The sequence below is a fragment of the Castanea sativa genome, chromosome 5 (assembly GCF_040712315.1).
Source record: "Castanea sativa cultivar Marrone di Chiusa Pesio chromosome 5, ASM4071231v1".
Taxonomy (NCBI): domain Eukaryota; kingdom Viridiplantae; phylum Streptophyta; class Magnoliopsida; order Fagales; family Fagaceae; genus Castanea; species Castanea sativa.
Window position 1 is genome coordinate 77,780,248 of NC_134017.1, and position 20,280 is coordinate 77,800,527.

Here is a 20,280-nt window from a genome sequence, read left to right on the forward strand (position 1 = left end):
TATGCTTGTTGGGTATTTAATGGTCCAGGCTTTGAACAGTGAATTTAGAAATATTATTATTATACATAGTCTAGGATTTTAATCAACCTTTGGATGCAGCTCTTAGCAAATTTGCCTACACTATCGTTTAGTATTAATATAACAGGTAATTTAAGTTCAATAAAATACCATTCGAATAAATAAAAAATTCCACCGTCTCTCAAGAGAAACACTTTGCATGTGATTATCACCCTCACAAGACTTCCATTTCTCTAGGACCAAAAAAACTTAAACCTCATCTTAAGGTTTGTTTAGTAATTGAGTAAAGTTAAAGCAAATTATATTATTCATAAACAAACTCATAACTTGTACGAATAGGACTCCGGTGGGCATGAACATATTGAACCTGTGATTGATCACTTCTCATCAATAAGGGTTATTTTAGGCTTCAGATAAATTTATAAAATATCTAAATATATGACTTTGTTCAGTTTATTTATAAGAGATGCATAACTTGACAGCTCGCTAATTGAAATTTTAACAAACACAAGTTCTTATAGAGAGGATACCATCTGAGGTATGACATAGTGGTAAAAAGTACTTGTAAGCAATCTTATTTGCTAGTTCTAGAGTTATGAGTTTGGATAGTAGCATGTCCCACTATAACTCAGATGGTCTCATACCACATGCGAGTAGCATTTAAGTGAGTGGAGACTATCCCAAACAAGGAATCATAATAAATAATTTTAAAGAGAGAACTTGTCATAATTTCTAAGCATGGCACCACCTTAAGGCATGAGTTATATATAGTTTTAAAGAGAAGACTCGTCCGCAACCTAATCAATGGGCAAAAACGTTGACCACGAGTGGTATGACGTAGGATGATTTTCATTTGTTAAATTGAATGATAGTGACTTTTTAGCTCAAAGAAAACCTTGTTAGTCATGTATTTTCTTATTAGCAGTGACATCTCCTTAAAATTATTTGGTTACACTTCACGTACGTATGCTATGCTATATTTTTCAAAAGTACAAGAACAAAAAATGAGTTCTTTCAATAGTTTAGGGGGGAAAATGAAGGGATTTCTAGGCATTATTGAGTTCTCTGTAGATCTCCTTTAAACTTTCAAGATTATAAAGATTTTTTTATTTTTGAAATGTCTTGTTTAAACGATTCTGAAGGATTGAAAAGAGAACTTTTTAAAATTTAGAAAAAATGTGATGTAAATTTTTTTTTTTTTTTGAGCCGAAAATGTATGGTAAATTGAACATAGAAATTCTGATTTTACATCTCGTCCTACCAAAGGTCTTTTATTGATTTCTATAATATTATATTATTTTCTATAATATATATATATATATATATATATTGATAAGATATAATATAATATTATAGTTGCTCTTTTAGAGTGATACGTTTTTGGTTCAAATAGTAGAATTGGAGCTCAGCACTCCGTTGACTTGAAGGCTCAAATAGCCAATCCTTGCGAATGATAATAAGTCAATATATCCCACTGGTTACTTCTTAGGCCATCTCTCAAGGGTTGATGACAATTTATGTTACTCTCATGAGAGGGAAACAAATGAATTTATTAGTAGTATACTATTGACCAAATTCATAATATCTAATCCACCGTCTCAATCTTCTCAACAAAAAAAAAAACGCTATTTCATACTTTATTTATTACATATACTATTATTTTTAAAGGTAAAGAAATATTACCATCACAAGCAATTACACAAGCCGGTTTTCTCTCTTTCTTGTCCCGCTTTTGTCAACTTTTGGCAAATCTATCTTTCTATCTCATGCCACTTAGCCTTTTTTTTTTTTTTTTAATGATTCATTCTTCTGCATATCTTACTAGAAGTTGTATTAGAATAAATTATGGGATTAGTTTCTCTTTCACAGATTTTTGTATTCATTGTGTAAACATGTGACCTAGCAATTATTTAAACTTTATTTAAATAAAATTAGACAGTTTCGAAGGAATCTGGTTCTTGGGGGCTCTCAAAATTATCAAGAGTATCACAATTATCCTTTGTTGACATTTCTCAAGTTCCTTATTGAAGCAGACAACTAAATATTTTTAATTAGTACAAAATGTGGTGTTCACATAAGGTAATAAAAAACAGGCTTTGCAACAAAATAAATAAGCTCAATAAGTGTTGCCCATTTGCCCTCCGAGGTAGCGAAAAAAAAAAAGCCAAGCCTCTCTAACAAGACAGTTTGTAAAAGACTCCCTTAATCAAAAAGTCAAGATCTTAAGTCTTAAGATAAGAAGCTTCTAGAAGTGGTTGCAGCTCATGCAAGTTTTCATGATATTAAGAATTTTATGTATCTCCATTAAAATTGGGTCACTTTAGAATACAATATTTTCTTCATTTCAAGTTCTGTCTATTGCATGATTTAGATTTTATTTATGTTTTACCCATTTCATGGTTCAAATTTTATCTTGTGACATTTTGTATATTGACAGAAAATATTTAAAATAAAGAAAGATACTTTTTTTTTTGGCCAGAGGAGGTGACAAAAATTTTGACGCCTTTTTTACTACTCCAATGTTTTATGCACAAAAGAAGGCTTTGGTTTTTCCTTAATTTTTTTTTTTTAAGAATCTTTTGGTGTTTTTCTCTTCCTCAAATTGAGTTTGGGTTTAAAAGTAATTTTCATATAATAAAAATAAATGGTTTTCCGTAATTTAACCCTTCTTCCATTTTTTTTTTTTTGTTATATATACCTTTTAAACTGGCGAGGCAGAAATTGGAAATCGCTTGGGTTTAGTCAAATTCACAAAAGATTTTCCATTCATCTGAACGTTGAATCATTAGAATTTAGAACCTTTCTTTAAATTATGGGGCTCTGTGTTAAACTTTGCCCGGTGTGTGACGTACGTGAAGGGACTATTTGATTTTCGGTCATTTGTAAACATCGATTTTGTTCTACTTTTTATGTAAAGAGATAAGGTCCGTCTAGGTAGGATGTTAAAGTGCTTTTAAGAGTCTTAAAAGCTCTTTTAACAGAAATTAAAGTGTTTGACAATTTCACTATATAGATAGAGCATTAAAGGATTCGTTAAAGCTATGTTCAGTTTGAAGGTCAAAATTAAAATTTAAAACTTGTAGGACAAACATTTAGAATTATTGTCCATTCTTTATAAATTTTTTTAACAATATTTACTGAAATTTGTTAAATACTCAAAATACTAAAGAACTCTTTTTTATTAGAGCTTTTCAATTAAAACTTTATATCGCAAATTGGCACACTAGCTGAAAATAGTTTTAGTATGCGTTTGGATTTAGATGAAAATTACAAATTATTTTACTATTTAGCTTATTTTTGCTACTATTTATGAGTTCTACTACATTTTTTGGTATTATTTATGAGTTTTACTGTACTATTTCAACTAATTTTTACCTTTATTTACAGTATTTTCAGTAATAAGTTTTTAATTTCAGTAAAATAAGTGGTATCCAAATAAACTCTTATAGTAACAAGTTTGATTAGTGCATCATTTTATGCTCTACTAATTGTAGTATATTGTATACTGTATGTTTGATTATTATTATTATTATTATTACTACTACGAAAAAAATGATGTGTGACATATTTTAATTTGTAGAGAGTAAAATAGAACAGTCCAAACGGAAGACAAAGTTTCTTTTTTGGGATAGTATTTTCTTTTCATTTGATGCTCCTAGTAATTTTTTTTCCTCCTTCAAGCTGGTTTAAAATTTTGTTAGGTCCCTTTGTGGAAATGTTTTCTTTGGAACTCCTTTGACCAAGGCCAAAGTAGGGCACTCCATTGATCCCTGTTTCAGGGCAACAAATAATTTAAAGAACCAAAAGTTTCTAAATGAAGGTTTTTCTTTCTTTTCTATGTTCTTCTTATTATTATTATAAAAAAAAAATTCATGTTTTAAACAATGATCCTTTAAAAATCCACCATCTCAAAATTACGCTATTTCATATGTTATTTATTACATATGCTATTATTTTTAAAGGTAAAGAAATAATACCGTCACAATCAATTACTCAAGCCGGTTTTCTCTCTTTCATGTCCCTTCTTTTAATTTCTTTTTTTTTTTTTACTGAAGTCAACTTCTGTCAAATCTATCTTACGCCACTTAGCCTTTTTTTTTTTTTTTTAAATGATTCATTCTTCTGCATATCTTACTAGAAGTTGTATTAGAATAAATTATGGGATTAGTTTCTCTTTTAAAGATTTTTGTATTCATTGTGTAAACATGTGACCTAGCAATTATTTAAACTTTATTTAAATAAAATCACACAGTTTTGTGAAAAACTCCCCCTTTGATTCACTATTTTCTAGTGAATCTTATATGTTTTACCACTAGAATTCATCCTCAAATCAATTATCATCTGATCAGGACCTAAACCAACCTTGAGCTTTAGAATTCTTACATCAATGGAGAACAGGAGCCTGAGTTGTAAGAGGTACAAAATGCGGTGTCTATAGTTGTAAACACTAAATAATCCAAAATTTAATTATACCATTATATATATTATATTGTAATAAAGTAGGATCACATCTAATGATCAAAGAAAAAAAAAGATAACACCTCTATATATTTGTTGTTGTTGTACTAAACAATAACTAAAGATTTTAAAATCATAATATAGAACAATCCTCATTCTAACAAGAATATTGAATAATGAGAAGAGAGTTTCAATTGCATTAAATTTGGGGCAACCTAATCAAATTGTTTTTCAATTTGCATCATGAGCTTGGGCTTGTCATCAAGAATATTTGGACCATAGTAAATGACTGCCTTGAATCCGACTAATGGCTTTATTGTATTAGTAATAATAATAATAACAACAACAACAACAATAACAACAAAAATACTATTACTTACTTGACTTTCATATCATTCCTCATTCTAAAAGAGCATAATAAAAATAATGAGAATGATTTAATTTTATTGTGGGTTTTAACTTCGAGGAATAGAGGTTCAATAAGTCTTTTTATTTTTAGGGTGATGTTCAATGAGTCTTAACCATAAACTTATACATGTATGGTGAACCATTAACTTGTATTTTAACATTATAAAATATGCTAAATTACAAATTGCTCCCTCTGCATGAAGGTTCTTTCTTTTGATTATTCCATTATTTGTGTTCCCTAAATATATTAAAAATAATTAGGAAATTTTAACAATGAATTTGTTTTGTTGCGAAGAAAGTTGAGGAAAAGAAAAATTTGTGTGCTATTTTAATATCCAGTTCGTATTATGTCCATTGAATTACTGTGGATTGTTTATTTCACTAAAAGAGGGATTGATGGGGTTTTTTTTTTTTTTTTTTTGGTTATTAAGAAAATGTGAAAATTTGGAAATGGAAACTTTAGATTTTGAAGAATTATTTATCCTCTACTGTATTCCTTGGAAAGTGTAGGAAAGGGGAATAAGTTTGAAATTCATTGCCATTATCAATAACACATTGTATGTTAGAAACATTATGGACTTGGTTATTTGGCTTATTTCAATTAAATCCGAAAGTAGTGTATAATTACTCATCTTTTCGGGGTTAATGTGTTTTTTTCAAATCCTAATTGGAGGATTGAATTGAATAAAGTTGAAACTTAAATAACAAAATTGAATGAAAATTTAATTAGGGGATTGAATTGAATTTTAGGCAAAGTTAGAGAGTGTAATTTATTATTTATCCTATTAAATAAAATTTTCACCTTTAATGAATTTTTAAAATAAATTTAAACAAAAATATGTACTTAACCATAAACTTGTATTTTGAAAATTTTAAATGATTTGTTAACTCCATTCCACACACACATATAGGTACTGCGCTATACAAATAAAATAAATAAAATAGAAAATATTAGAACTTTTATGTCAGAACCAAAATCAACCTCTTTAAATCAAATCAATCGTGGATCTATAATTAGAGATTAATATATAGTAAGGTTTTATATTTTTGAAAGATGATATTCATTTCTTCAATGTAAGGGTCATGAATTTGGACGGAAGGAAAGGAAGAGGAAGTATCCTAAGGATGGTTGGGAAAATCATATGCCATGGAAAAATGTGATTGGTGTAACTGTGTAAGCTTTACGTTCAAATTTTGAAAAAAAAAAGAAAAGAAAAAAAGAAGTAAATAACTGAAAAACTGAAGGAACACAATCCTGGAATAGAGCAAGGTTTCCTTTTTAGGAAATTGCAGCTAGAGTGCTAGACTATGTGTTCTGATGATGTGGTATTGATAAAATACCTGGAACTTTTGGTTTCGGCTTTCATGCTCACATATAATTGAAGTCTCCAATGGAGCAAGGTCTAACCAAGAAAAATAAATTTAGCCCCAAGATGTTGAAGTTTCAAAAACAATATAGCAAACACAAACTATGAAAGCATAATTGTGTGTACATCTTTTTGAACTATATATATATATATATATATATATATATATCTAACCAAGAAAAATAAATTTAGCCCCAAGATGTTGAAGTTTCAAAAACAATATAGCAAACACAAACTATGAAAGCATAATTGTGTGTACATCTTTTTGAAGTGTATATATATATTTCCTTTATGTGTATAGCATTAACAAATACAAAACAACACGTAAGTATGAAATAAACATAGAACATAATATAATTTATTTTATTGTTTTAAATACAAATTTATGTTTACGTAAATGTTTATGTTTATTCTTTTAGTAAAAAAATCATTGAAGATTGTATAATTGTAATAACGTAATAAAACTTTTAGTAACAAAAACACTATATGATACTTGACTTTCTTTTAATGCATTCCTCATTCTAAAGAAAAAATGAAGACACACATCACCTTTTGCTAGTTGTTACTTCAATGGAGGCTTTGTGTTGCATTGCGAGACACTTTGGAGGTCAAGGAGTGACAACATGACTACAAATAACATGATCACCGAAATGCCCGCAATGTCGAGCATCCACCCATATGGATGAAAACTAATTCACTCATGTCAGTTACATAAAATTGAAATTATAGCGTAGAATCAAAAACTTTTTCCCTCGATCGTGTCAATTTATATAATTACTAATAATCATCTATTATGCTCCCATTGTTTACTCTTGAAGGGTGGACAACATTCATTGAATTTTAAGCTGCTATTCGTAGATTTCTAATGCAATACCATCAAAGAATCTATTTGTGTATTTTAAAAAATGTCTTGTTTGTCATTGCACACCAACCTAATTAGTGATTGCCCCTCTGTAATAACAATAGACTTGTTGCTATGGATGATAATATTGAGATCAAGGAACAAAAAACATTATAACATAAATTCAAAAAAAAATAAAAATGCCTCCTTATGCAAGTTAATTGGGCGTTAATAATTGTACTAAGAATTGTCGTGGTGATTTCCAGACATATTTTTAATTTTTGGGTAACCTAGTCATTCTACTTTGATTTACATCACGACTCCTAAAACTAAAACTTGGAACTGACATTTTGAATATAGTATATGATTGCCTTGAATCCGATTAACTGCTTTATCGTAGAGCCGCATGTGGCTTTTTTTGCAGCTTTTCTCTGTGCTAGCACTGTAGTCTTATTTGCTTAGTCTAGTGTTCAGTATTTTATATTTGTGTTTTATTTCCTTAGGTTGACTTAATTTATTATGAAATTTTGTTAAAGATTATCAGTAGTAATATTTATATGACTTAATTTTTTCCACTATAGTTGTTATTCAATGATTTAAATTATTCTTGCTTTACATCAATTGACTAGGATAGGATTCTTAATATGAATGCTTGGTTTATAATTTTTTTTTTTTTTTAAATTTGATATCTCTTGTAATTTGTTTGTCAACAAGTATAATTGATGATTTGATTCTATACCTAGAAAGCGAAGAATATCATGCTTTAGATTTTTAAAATAGAGATTTTAATGAGAATATCTTCCATGATAGCAAACTTGAATTCTAGATTATTATGTAGTGGTTGGAAAATATTAATAATCATGAATATATGCAAATATAAATTGAAAATACGGATTCCAAAATCTTAATTCATTTCTCTTGATTGTTTATATCTTTTTACTACTTTAATAATATCTTTGTTTGGATTAATTATTTGCTTAGGTCATTTAATTTCAAAACAACCAATTTTTATTAAACTATATTAGGATTAATTATATTAAAATTTGATTAATTTTTCTAAGTTCATACAAGTTTCTGTGGGTTCAACCTCGTTCTTGTTAAACTATACTTCAGTACGATTTGTGCACTTGCACGTATACTTTAAAATTTCACAACAATAATGAATAATGAGAAACGTTCGATCTTTTTCATGGGTTTTGACTTCAAGAAATAGTGGTTCAACGAGTATTAAACATAAACATAAACATATATTGTTAACCATCTTGTATTTTCAAACTTTTGTATAGGCTAAATTGCAATTAAACCCTTTAATGTTGCCTAAAGTTAAATTCAGTCCTCTTAATTCAATTATGTTCAATTCAATCCTCTAAAATTTAACTTTATTCAGTTCAATCCTCTCATTAGTCTTCATAAAAAATGCAACTTAATGAATTCCAAAAATAAGTAATTTCCTTTTTAGTGATTTTTTTACACTAAACACCAAAAATTATTTTTCCATTATTATTTGAGAAAAAGAAAGAAGTAAATAAAAAACTAAAAACACAAATTACATCCAATAGCTTTGTGGTTTTCACTGTGCTTCCAAAGTAAGACAGGACCAGGTCTTCCTCCGTTAGGATATCGGTTCATTTTGTTATTCCTATTTTCCATATCTGTTGGTTATCCAAACCTCATCATCATAGTCTAGGGTAACTTTAAAACCAACCATTTCTTTTACTACTTCTGATATTATTCCTTGTATTGTTAACCAAGGATTTTTAATCCATAATATAGCATAGTATTTATCCTAACTAAATGCTTTATCGCAGTAGGAAAAATTATGACAAAAATACTATCACTTACTTGACTTAAAATTATAGCAATCCTCATTCTAAAGTGGATAATGAATAATTAAAAGAGAGGTTCAATGAGTCTTAACCATAATCATCGTGATGACTACCACACTAAACATTAATTTTGGGTAATCCAATCAAATTGTGTTTTGATTTGCATCATGACCTTGGCCTGGGCATCAAGAAGATTTGGACCATCGTAAATGACCGCCTTGAATCCGACTAATTGTTATATTGTAGATATAAAAACAATGACAACAAAAACACTATTACTTGCTTGACTTTCATAGCATTCCTCATCTAAAGAGTATAATAAAAATGAGAAAAATTCAATTTCTATTGTCGGTTTTGACTTCAAGGAATAGAGGTTCAATTAATCTTAACCATAAACATAAACATGTATGGTTATTCATTAACTTGTATTTTAACAGTATTAAATATGCAAAATCTCAAATTGCACCTACTCTATTTTTTCCTCAGTCCCTCTAGTCGGTTTGGTGTAAGCCAGTCTTTCAACCAGATCCCCCTAGAAACAGTTTGCCTAAATTTCAATTACAGACTCTAACTTCACTTACCTTCAATTCAATCCTATAAGATATCTCCGTAAAAAATGCATCTTTACTAGTTTTCGTTTTTTAGTGTTTTTTTTTTAATTATTTGAGGCAAGAAAAGAGAAAGAATTAAATAAAAAACAAAAAACACAAACTACGTTTGATCTCTTCACCGATCTCACAATGTTCCAAAGACAAGATTAGGCCTTCCTTTGCATGAAGGTTCTTTTTTTTTTTTTCCTAATTATATCATTATTTGGTTCCCAAAAAATATTAAAAATAATTAGAAAATTTTAACAATGAATCTATTTTTGGTGTTTGACATATGTGATTCATGTTAGGAACATATGTCAACATTTTATGTAATTGGTTAATCTTTTGATAAAACACATTTTACTTGTATTTGGGCAGATCTAGGATGTGTTTAATGCTTTAAGAAAGAAGGTTTCAAGTTCAAATGTTAAAGCCATGCAAGTCTATCCAAGAATCAAGTGAAGAAATGTTGTTCATTAAATCTCAACAGCTAGTATATATCGAGATTTAAAAAGCTGTTTCAGCTTGAGGCTCGACAGTCGCTCGATAGATAGGTTATCTATCGAGGTTTATGAAAAATGGATTTTCAATTCTGATTTTCATCCAATTTGTGAATGTATGTTTGAGTTTTATTTTCTCACAACCCTAAACATATATAAAGATTATTTTAAGGGCCGTCACAGGTTGCACAAAGGCACAAGAGCACAATTGCACAAGTGTGAAGAAAAGTGTGACCAGAAACCTAGTTTGCCTTAGTTAATCTTGAAGAAGCTGCTGGATTTGTACATCGTAAGGTTTTCTGACCAAACAACTTTATGATTTTCATCTGTGATGAACTGAAGAACTTTGCAGCCAACATCCTTCTCAAGTTGGTGATAAAGTCGTGTACTGGGATCCACGCATCTATTGGTCAGTCATGTACTAGGAGCCGTGCAATACAAGGAAAAATCGTTACTACAGAACAAGTCTAATTGGGTATTGGGGTAAGGTTTCAACTGTAGGTTGGTATAAGGTACTGAGATTTATTTACTTGTAACCGCTTATTTTGATAATAGTGGATTCTCAAGAGTGGTGACCTTAAAATTACCCGGTGGGGTTTTGTCTCGGTTGTTTTCCCCATTCGTAAAAAAATCACCCGTGTCATTTAATTCCCGCAACATTTAGTTATTTGGTGATTTGTTTGTGCTACCATGCGTTTTGCATGTTAATTGGATTAATTAATTAACTTGGCTAATTAATTAATTAATTTATCACAAGAGATCAAGACATTTTTGGCATATCATTTGGTAAGAAAGTCAGGGAAAAGAAAAAATTTTGTGTTATTAATTTTAGATTCATATTCCATCCATTGAATTACTGGGGGTTGTTTGGTTAAAAAAGGGATTTTGGGGTCATGTTTTGTTTGGTTGTGGAGAAAATGTGAAAATTTGGAAATAGAATGTTTAAATTTTGAAGAATTGTTTATCCTTTACTTGACCAGTATATGCAAAAAAATATGACAGACTTGGTTATCTGACTTATTTCTATTAAATCCTGATGTAGTGTATAATTACACATGCTTTTGGGCGTCTTGCATTTTTTTCAACTCCTAATTAGATGATTGAATTGAATAAAGATGAAACTTAAATGAAAAAATTGAATAAATATGAAATTAGAAGATTGAATTGAATTTTAGGCAAAGTTAGAGAGTGCAATTTATAATTTATCCTATTAAATAAATTTTCAGGTTTAATGAATTTTTAAAATAATTTTTTTTAAATGTACTTAACCATAAACTTGTATTTTTAAAATTTTAAATAATTTTTTTACTCCATTCCATATGTATATGTTTTTTCTTTTGGTACTGTGTTATACAAATAGAAATTTAAAACAAAATGTCAGAACTAAAATCAACATCTTTTAATGGATTTATATATAGTAAGAGTTTGATAAGTCCATAGTTAGCTCGTGAAAATTGTTAGCCATGTTTTGGTTTGGCACGAGTAGTCTTCGATTAAAAATTCATAGTTTTGATCCATGTAAAATGACATAAATTTCTTCGAAGTAAGGGGAGTAGCCTAAGGATGGTTGGAAAATCATATGGCATGTATGCACTGAGAGAATTAATAGTTTGATTTAGCTTCACCTCAACTTGGGATTAGGTAATGGAAAAAATGTGATCGGTGTAAGTTTTAGATTCAAAGAAACTGAAGGAAACACAATAATGGAAGAGACCAAGATTTCCTTCTTTGGAAATTGCAGCTAGACTACTTTCTAACGATGTGGTATTTGCTAAAAGAGCTGGAACTTTTGGTTTCGGCTTTCATGATCCGAGCAAGGTCTAACTAAGAAATTTAAAATTAGCCCCAAGATGTTGAAGTTTCAAAAACAATTTAGCAATTCTAAACGTATAATTGGGCACATCTTTTTGAAGTACATGATTTTTTTTTTTTTAAAGTTCAAGTAGATAAATAGGAACATCTATAAAACTCCATAACACACATACGCTTAAAAGTTCTATAATTGCTCCATTAAAGCTTATGAACATGCAAATCTAGTTGCAAGGAAATAGGGAACACATTCAGGGAATGTGATACTTTGAAAAATATACACAAATTCTAGAAGGCTACAAAACAAACTAGGTACTGCGCACAAGACATCTTATAAACATCAAATTAACAAGAAATAAATAACTATTCCCATGAAGTGAGTATAGGGAAATCTGTTTTTTTGCCTCTTGACAATTGCATACTATCAAATTGTTGATCGTAATTGGTTGGCCATAAAATTTTTAATTCACTTAATCCAATTGGATTGCTTCTTATGACTTTCATCAAAAGCCTCATTGAATGACTTCAGCCTCTCAACCAATTGTTCACCAGACAATGAAGTTAGACCCTTTTGGCTTAAAGGTGCCAGAAGCCTTTCCCAGCTCTTCCTCAAGTAGAATGCTGCATAAAAGTCTCTGTACTGCTGATGTGCTGTTAACCAAGAATCTCCCATCATATCCCCAAGCTTTGTACCTTTCAGATTGCAAAAATGGCAGTCATTATTCATCATGAAGAGGTAGGACGTGGAGATATCCTCATAGGCCTTTGACCATCCATTCAAATTTAGCCAAATTTCGTTTATTATTTCAGAAACTTGGTTGGGAATAACATCTTCTTGGTACTGTTATTTTTTCCACCTCTGATGGGTTACAAGAACCTCAGTCAAGGTCAACCGATAATCATCAACAAGCAGCTGATTACAGTAGTAAGAAATTTCCCTTTGCAATTCCACTTGAAGAGGAAGTTGCCGAAAATCTAAGAGGCACCATTAGCAATCCTTTTTACGAGATCTCTTATCTGATTTTGGATTTCAATGCAGTCTTCTCCACCAGAAAGCCTATTGAAATCCCAATCTCAGATTGTTCAAAGAAGCAAACATGTCTAACAGCTTCAAGGGGTTGATGAGATCCTTCTATATTACAGGAACAGGCAAAGATGATGAAGCAAAAACGTAGGCTTGCTCAGCAGTGGATGTTGCTAGGGAATCCAAAGCAAGAGGAACGCTAGTTTCTGTCAGAAGTCGCTTGAATTCAATTTCTGGCTTTCCAAATGTTAGTGGAGTTGACCAAAACTTTAAAACTTTAGTAGACAAAATCAAAATTTGCAAAGTAGTTTATTTGGATATATATATATATATATATATATATATATTGTAGGGTCATTGGGCCCAGGAATACATGTAGAATGATCTAACAATATCTTTTGGGCTAAAAGCCCAATCTGAGGACATCGAATGGTCCGAGGATGCATGAATATTAACTCATAAGAAAATACTAGGTAAAGAAGAGATAATGTCTGAATAAATATGTCCGAGGAAGATTGTGTCCTCGGCTAAGTGAAGCCGAGGTAGGAGAAGGGTTGTTTGGTATCCACAGGCTATGTTCTAGAAATTCCTATAGGTTAGGGAAGACACGGTACACGTTGAGGATAAGAAGAAGGGCGGTGGAATATCTAAGATAAAACTGTTACCACTGCCCCCGCATTGAATATTCTGCAATTGATATTTTGGCCGCATTAATGGGAAAGTGAAACCTGAACATCAGGTTTGAAACTTGGCCCCTATCTCCAGAGACTTTAGGGAAAGTGGATGGAACACGTATCTAAACCAGCGGTCTAACCGTGAGGTGGAGGATGAAAAAGGGAAGAAAGAGGGAGTATAAAGAAAGGGAAGGGACCTTCGATAAAAAGGGGGGGATTTTTTGGGAGAGAAAAAAAAAAGGTACATTGTAAACCTGACTATCCACAATTGTAATCTATCTTGAGAAGTAGTAATATAAATTATTCTCGGATTGTGTTCGAGGAGAAGTTTTTATTCATATTTATATAAACAACTCCTTGTAAGTGCCATTGTGACAAAAGCCCGTCATTCTTTGTTATTTAAACATTATTAGAACCTAAATTTCAAGCCTACTCTTTACAAATTTTATTGTAAAAAGGTTTTTCAGACCCATTCCCTTCGGATTATGGGTCCGGGCTCGAATTGTGTCCTTATATATATATATATATAAGTTCCCCTTATTCCAAACCTTAATAATGAAATCTCTTCCTTGCCTATTTTAATGCCTCAAGCTTGTTTCAAGTGAATAGATACTCTGATAATAATAAATAAATGAAAAAAAGAAAAATCTAGCTTAGATTAATTCAACTAATCCCAATTTAAATAATTAATAACATTGAGCTGAAATTTTGTTAATAGATTTCTAATACAATATCATTAAAAAAATACATTAATAATATATTTTAGATATATTATAACAGAAAACACATATTAACCATAAAAAATGATGACACTAATAATAATTAATTACACCTAACTCCACATACGATAATTGGTTTTTAATTTGCTTAAATAGTCTTTGAATTTTGAAATACTAACACCGTAGGCCACAACCTTGCTTCATTCAATTATTTTTTATTAACATAAATTTAGGAAAATATTTATACTCTTATCCCTTTTTTCCCTTTTTGTAGATTCTTTATATAGTTGATTTTTAAACATATTTTGTAACTCAAATTTGGTAAACATAAAACTTCTCAATAATTTCTCTTTTTTGTGATTAGTGTCATACAAAAAATATGCACATATGTAATTATCGTAGAAGATTATTTAATTTATTTTATTATTTAAAATAAAAATTTATGTTTATGTACATGTTTATGCTTATTGTTTTATTAAAAAATCATTATGGATCTCATAGTAAGAACAATAAAAATGATCATTCTTAGTAAGAATTATAGTAACTAAAATACTATCTCTCATTTGATTAACATTAGGTGCATTCCTCATTCTAAAAAGAAAAAATAAATAAAGACACTCATCACCTTGTATTGCTTCAGTGGAAGCTTGGTTTTGCATCTCGAGCCACTTTGGATTTCAAGGAGTCACAACATCACTTCAAATTGCATGATCAGCGAATTGCCCACAATGCCAAGCATCCACCCCCATGGGATCCATAAATCATTTACCCTAACGGGTTATATTGCCTTCCACATGCCTATAGGGTTTGAATTCAACCCCAAAACTAAAGGTTATAAAGTTGTGAAGCTTTTCAAGTGATGGGCTACATATGACTTTGAAAACTTCGAATAATTTATAATTGGTTTGTTGTTAATTTGTCTCCCATTATTGCTTCAAGTAGTCGTGAACCCGATTTTATCATCGGGACTCTGCATTGGGTTACAATAACATTGCTGGAACAGGAAACATCAAACAGCCCTAACAAACTATTGTATCACAAATTAAATATAATTCCCAAACCCTATTCCGAACCTTAACCAATTGTTTGGTTTTAGATTAATGAAAATAGGATTTTCCACCAAAATCCTAGAAATGGAATTTCAAGAAGCACTATAACTATTCCCCTGATAGTTGCTTGTACATATTATCACGATTTATTGTTTGATTATGTTTCAACTTGGAATGAGATTGTAGTCTACGGTTTTTTGACAAAGTGAAATTGAAGTTATAGGAGCTATTGTGCTAGACCTTTAAGAACAAAAACAAACAAACATTATAGAATAAAATCGGGAAAAAAAATTGCACCCTTGTCAGTTACTTTCATAGTATTCCTCATTCTAAAGAGTATAATGAAAAATGAGAAGGGTTTGATTTTTATTTTAGGTTTTGACTTCGAGGAAGAAAGGTTTAGTAAGTCTTAACCATAAACATAAAAATGTATGGCTAACCATAAAATTGTACTTTAAAAATATTAAATAGGTTTTTAGAAATTAGCAATCTAACATTGTCTAAAGTTTTTTTTTTTCTTTATGTTTTAATTTTTTTAATTAGTCTCCGTCAGAATGTGTTATTACTTGTTAATGATGCATTGTTACTACGTAGTTTAATTTTTTTAGTGATTTTCGTTATACTAAATCATAAAAATAATTTTCAATTATTATTTTACAAAAAAAAGATAAGTAAATAAAAAACCAAAAACACAAACAACATCAGATCTTTTGGCATTCTCACCGTGTTCCAATAAAAATTTAGTGTGCTATTTTAATTTCAAATTCGTATTCCATCTACTGAATTACTACTTGGTTGTCTATTTCACTAGATCGAAAAAGGATTTCTTCGGTCTTGTTTTGTTTGGTTATTGAGAAAATGTGATAAAATTTGGAAATGAGGTATTGGAAAGACAAGATTTTTGAGAGAAAAAAAAAAATCTTCTGCTTGATTCCAAAGAAAGTGCAAGAAAGGGAAATGAGTTTGAATTTTGATTGTCATCATTAATGACCCTGTGTATGTTGGAAACATTACAGCCTTCATACATATTTTAATTAAATCTCTTTTCTTCTCTATATTGTGTTTACTTTTTATCAAACAGGGTTGCTTTTCCTTTGCCAAAAATGACAGCTTTCTTAGTCTTTAGAATTTTAAAAAACTTTCTTTGAATTGAATATTTGGTCCAAAATAACCTCAAAATCACAAGAATTTCAATTGCTAATTCTGATGAGGGAACAGAGTAATTGGTAGTTTGAAGTTTGATTTAACAATATTGTAGAGGTTAGATTGGGATTCAAATGCCAATGAATTTCAGGTTAATTTCGTATTTCATATTTCGGATGGTGGGAAAATCATATAGAATGTTTGCACTAAGAGAGAATTAATAGTGTGGTTTAGCATCATCTGAATTTGGGATTAGGCAATGGAAGAAACGGGATTGGTTTAAGTTTTACATACGTTCAAATTTTGATAAACAATAAAAAACTGAAGGAATAGTGTGATGGAATGGTAAAGATATGTTTGGTAACTGTTTTTTACTATTATTTTCTGTTTTTAAAAGAATTTTATATTTTTGAAACTAAAAAAATTTTCTGACAACTCAAAATGAATAGAAAATAAAAATTGTTCTCAAAACTCAATTTGTGAAGGGAACTGAAAACATTCAAAAAACTGTTTTCAGTTTATAGTTTTCAAAAGTCAAAGAAAATGCACATTTGATTAAATGAATTTGTCTCATTTGATTAAATGAAATGAGTTAGCATTAGATTTCAAATCCTAATATCAACATATTTTAGTTTTTTTTTTTTTTTAATTTCAAGTAACCAAACATGTTTTTTATTTAAAAAATATAAGAATTTTTTTTTCATTTATATTCCCAAAAACAAGTTGTTAAAATAAAAAACAAAAATGGTTACCAAACATAACTTAAGGTTCTTTTCTTTGTCTTTTTTTTTGTGTGTGGAAATTACAACTACATTATGTGTTTTGAAGACAAGACCTGGATTTTAACATCAAGAGTGACAAATTGATAACAACTATCACTCAATCTCATCCTAATAAGATGGTTTTTTTTTTGGGTGTTGAATATCCTATAAAGATAGTTTTGGACATTTTGGTTCTGACTATCACTTAAAGAGTTATATCTTATAATTCCCACATCTTCTAGAAAACACACTTGCAATCACTCGTTGGACTCTACTCTCAAAGTAGCTAAATCCGTGATCAAAGAGTCCATTAGAAACTTTTTGAAAAATAAGAAGGTAAGAAACAAAAACTTTGCTTAGAAAATTTGGGGCTTTTGATGATTTTGTGTGTTTTGATTTGAAATGATCAATGGGTTTTTAACTTTTTATCTAAGCATGATATATACATGATTCTTATGCTTTAATTTCAAAAAATTTCATAAATATTGAAAATTTTCGAAATTAGGGTTCATGTGTTTATGAGAAAATTGGAGATTTGCTAAGCATTCGCATTTGCTTAACTATTTATTTTAGAATAAGAATCTACTTTATTCTAATGAAACTAACTATTTTTCAAAATATCAACATTAGATTATCTATTTTAAAATATCAATTTTATCTATTTTTAATTGTTTCTCTCTCTGCACACACTTTAATTACCATTCACTATATCTTCTTTCACCATTGAAAATGCAAAGAAATAAGGGAAAAAAATAAAATTTTTGCACAAATAATAGTGATTGGTACATTTGCAAAAGGCCCATAGAAAAAATTTACTCCGTATTTTGCATTATCTATTCATAATTTGATGTAGGTGATTTGGGCTTCATAGGCTATATTTTGGGCTTTATGTCGTTTTACAATAGTCGGTGCAAATGCTTATAGAATATAGACTTACTAATTATGTACTTAAAAAAGATGTACTCAATTATGCAATTAAGCACTTACACCCATACCCAAGAAAATTCTATAATTTCACGAATAAAGCTTAATTTATAACTGTCTTGCTAAAACTGTGTACTCGTGAAAGATTACCGCATTGTCAACTAAAAAAAAAGCATGTTGTGCCTTCAGCTTATGAATATGGAAATCTAGTTGCCGAGACCTGGGCAACATGTTCAGGTTGACAATGGCATAATATCAAATCGCGGAAAGGGTCAAGCGGAATTGGTTGTTCACAAAAATTTTTATTTTACCAGTCCATACCTCCATACCTCGTCCGTTTGATTTCACATTACCAAGCAGGAGTTCTTGCAAAGATTTTACCAGTCCATACTTCTGAAATTTTTGCAAGACATGGGCAACAAGTTCAGGTTGACAATGGCATAATATCAAATCGCGGAAAGGGTCAAGCGGAATTGGCATGTTTGATACTGCCGTACCTCCATACCTCGTCCGTCTGATTTCACATTACCAAGCAGGAGTTCTTGTTTAGTAACCCCAGGACTTGTTAGCTTTGGCAGGAACAAAGAGCTTAGCATTTTCTCTAAATTTTGCACGCTGAATTTCACATACTTGCCAGCATTAGCATCTTGTTCAACCAAAAGTCTGAACTCTTGCTGGTAACACATTTAAACAGGTGTAACAGCTTGCACTAGATGTTTGCATACTTTCTCCCTCAAGATTTCATTGCAGATAATCCAGTTGGATTGCTTCTTATAACAGTCATCGAAAGCCTCATTGAATGTAGTTAGCATTTCAACCAAATCTTCACCAGATAATGAAGTTAGACCCTTCGGCTTAAAGGTGCCAGAAGCCTTTCCCAGCTGTAGAGTGCTGCATAAAAGTCTCTGTACTGCTCATGTGCTGTTAACCAAGAATCTCCCATCATATCCCCAAGCTTTGTGCCTTTAAGATTGCAAAAATGGAAGTGATTATTAACCATGAAGAGGTAGGACAAGGAGATATCCTCGTAGGCCTTTGACCATCCATCCAAATTTAGCCAATTTCTTTCCTTATTTCACGAACTTGGTTGGTTGGGAATGAGGCCTTTTTACTTCTCTTGTTCACAACTCTGCTGGATTACTAGAACCAGTGTCAAGATTGGCCTATAACCATAACCAAACAGCTGACTACAGTAGCTAGTTACAAAGCCTATCAGCTAGGAAGATTGCCATCTGAAGGAGAATTTCGCCTCTGCTACCCCACTTGAAGAGGTAAGCACCATCGACAATCTTTTTTTATGAGATCTCCTAAGTCTTATCTGATTCTTTATTTCAATGCAGTCTTCTCCACCAAAAAGACAATTGAAATCAAATCTCGGATTGTTCAAAGAAGCAAACATGCCTAACAGCTTCAAGAGCTTCCAGATTGAGAAGAATTCTTTGAGAAGCTTCCCATTGCAACTTCTGATCCAATCTTCTTGAAGACAACAGTGCAGAGTCTATGCTCAAGCTCAAATACTTGCTTCACTGCAACACCAAATGTTTACTCCGTTGGTCTATGTATCCCTCTATACTCAGCACATCATCAAATTTTGTGATTCACATCTCAAGGTAATTTAAACCACCAGCATTTGAACTTTGTTTTGCATTTGAACTTCTAACATCAACATATACAGACATGCACACCTCGAGTTGGTTATCAGAATTTAATCTTTCAACATAGCCTACTACTTTTGTAGTTCATAACTGAGAGGTAATCGAAGAGATCAGAACATGGGTCAGGCATGTGTAACCTCTGAAGCTCATGATCAGTATCAAAGACCTTTATAACTGCGGCAGCAGGTCCTATTGCACTATCAACATGGTCTCTAATTCTGGCAAATGAACGTTGTTGCATTGAGATAGATCTTCCTGCAGCATCCAAAGATTGCCATCTGTGGTCAGTCTCCTCCAGTCTATGCCCCATTGTGTCTAGTGCACTGCTAAGTGTGAGCTGAGAGGGGAAAACTTTTTTTTTTGTTGGTTTTTTACTATTTGTGTTTATGGTTTTCATCGGAAATTCAGATTGTTATAGCGATTCTATGATTTCTTACCAGAGATTGAGATTGAGGGGTTCTGATTGGATGTTAATATATAGTGGAATCATTTTTTGGATTTTAGAAAATTGTAT

General features: G+C 30.6%; 1 pseudogene; it reads right to left on the reverse strand.

The window, feature by feature from the left end:
• Positions 1-12,283: 12,283 nt before the first annotated feature.
• On the reverse strand, positions 12,284-20,076 carry LOC142635856 (exocyst complex component EXO70A1-like; annotated as a pseudogene).
• Positions 20,077-20,280: the final 204 nt, after the last annotated feature.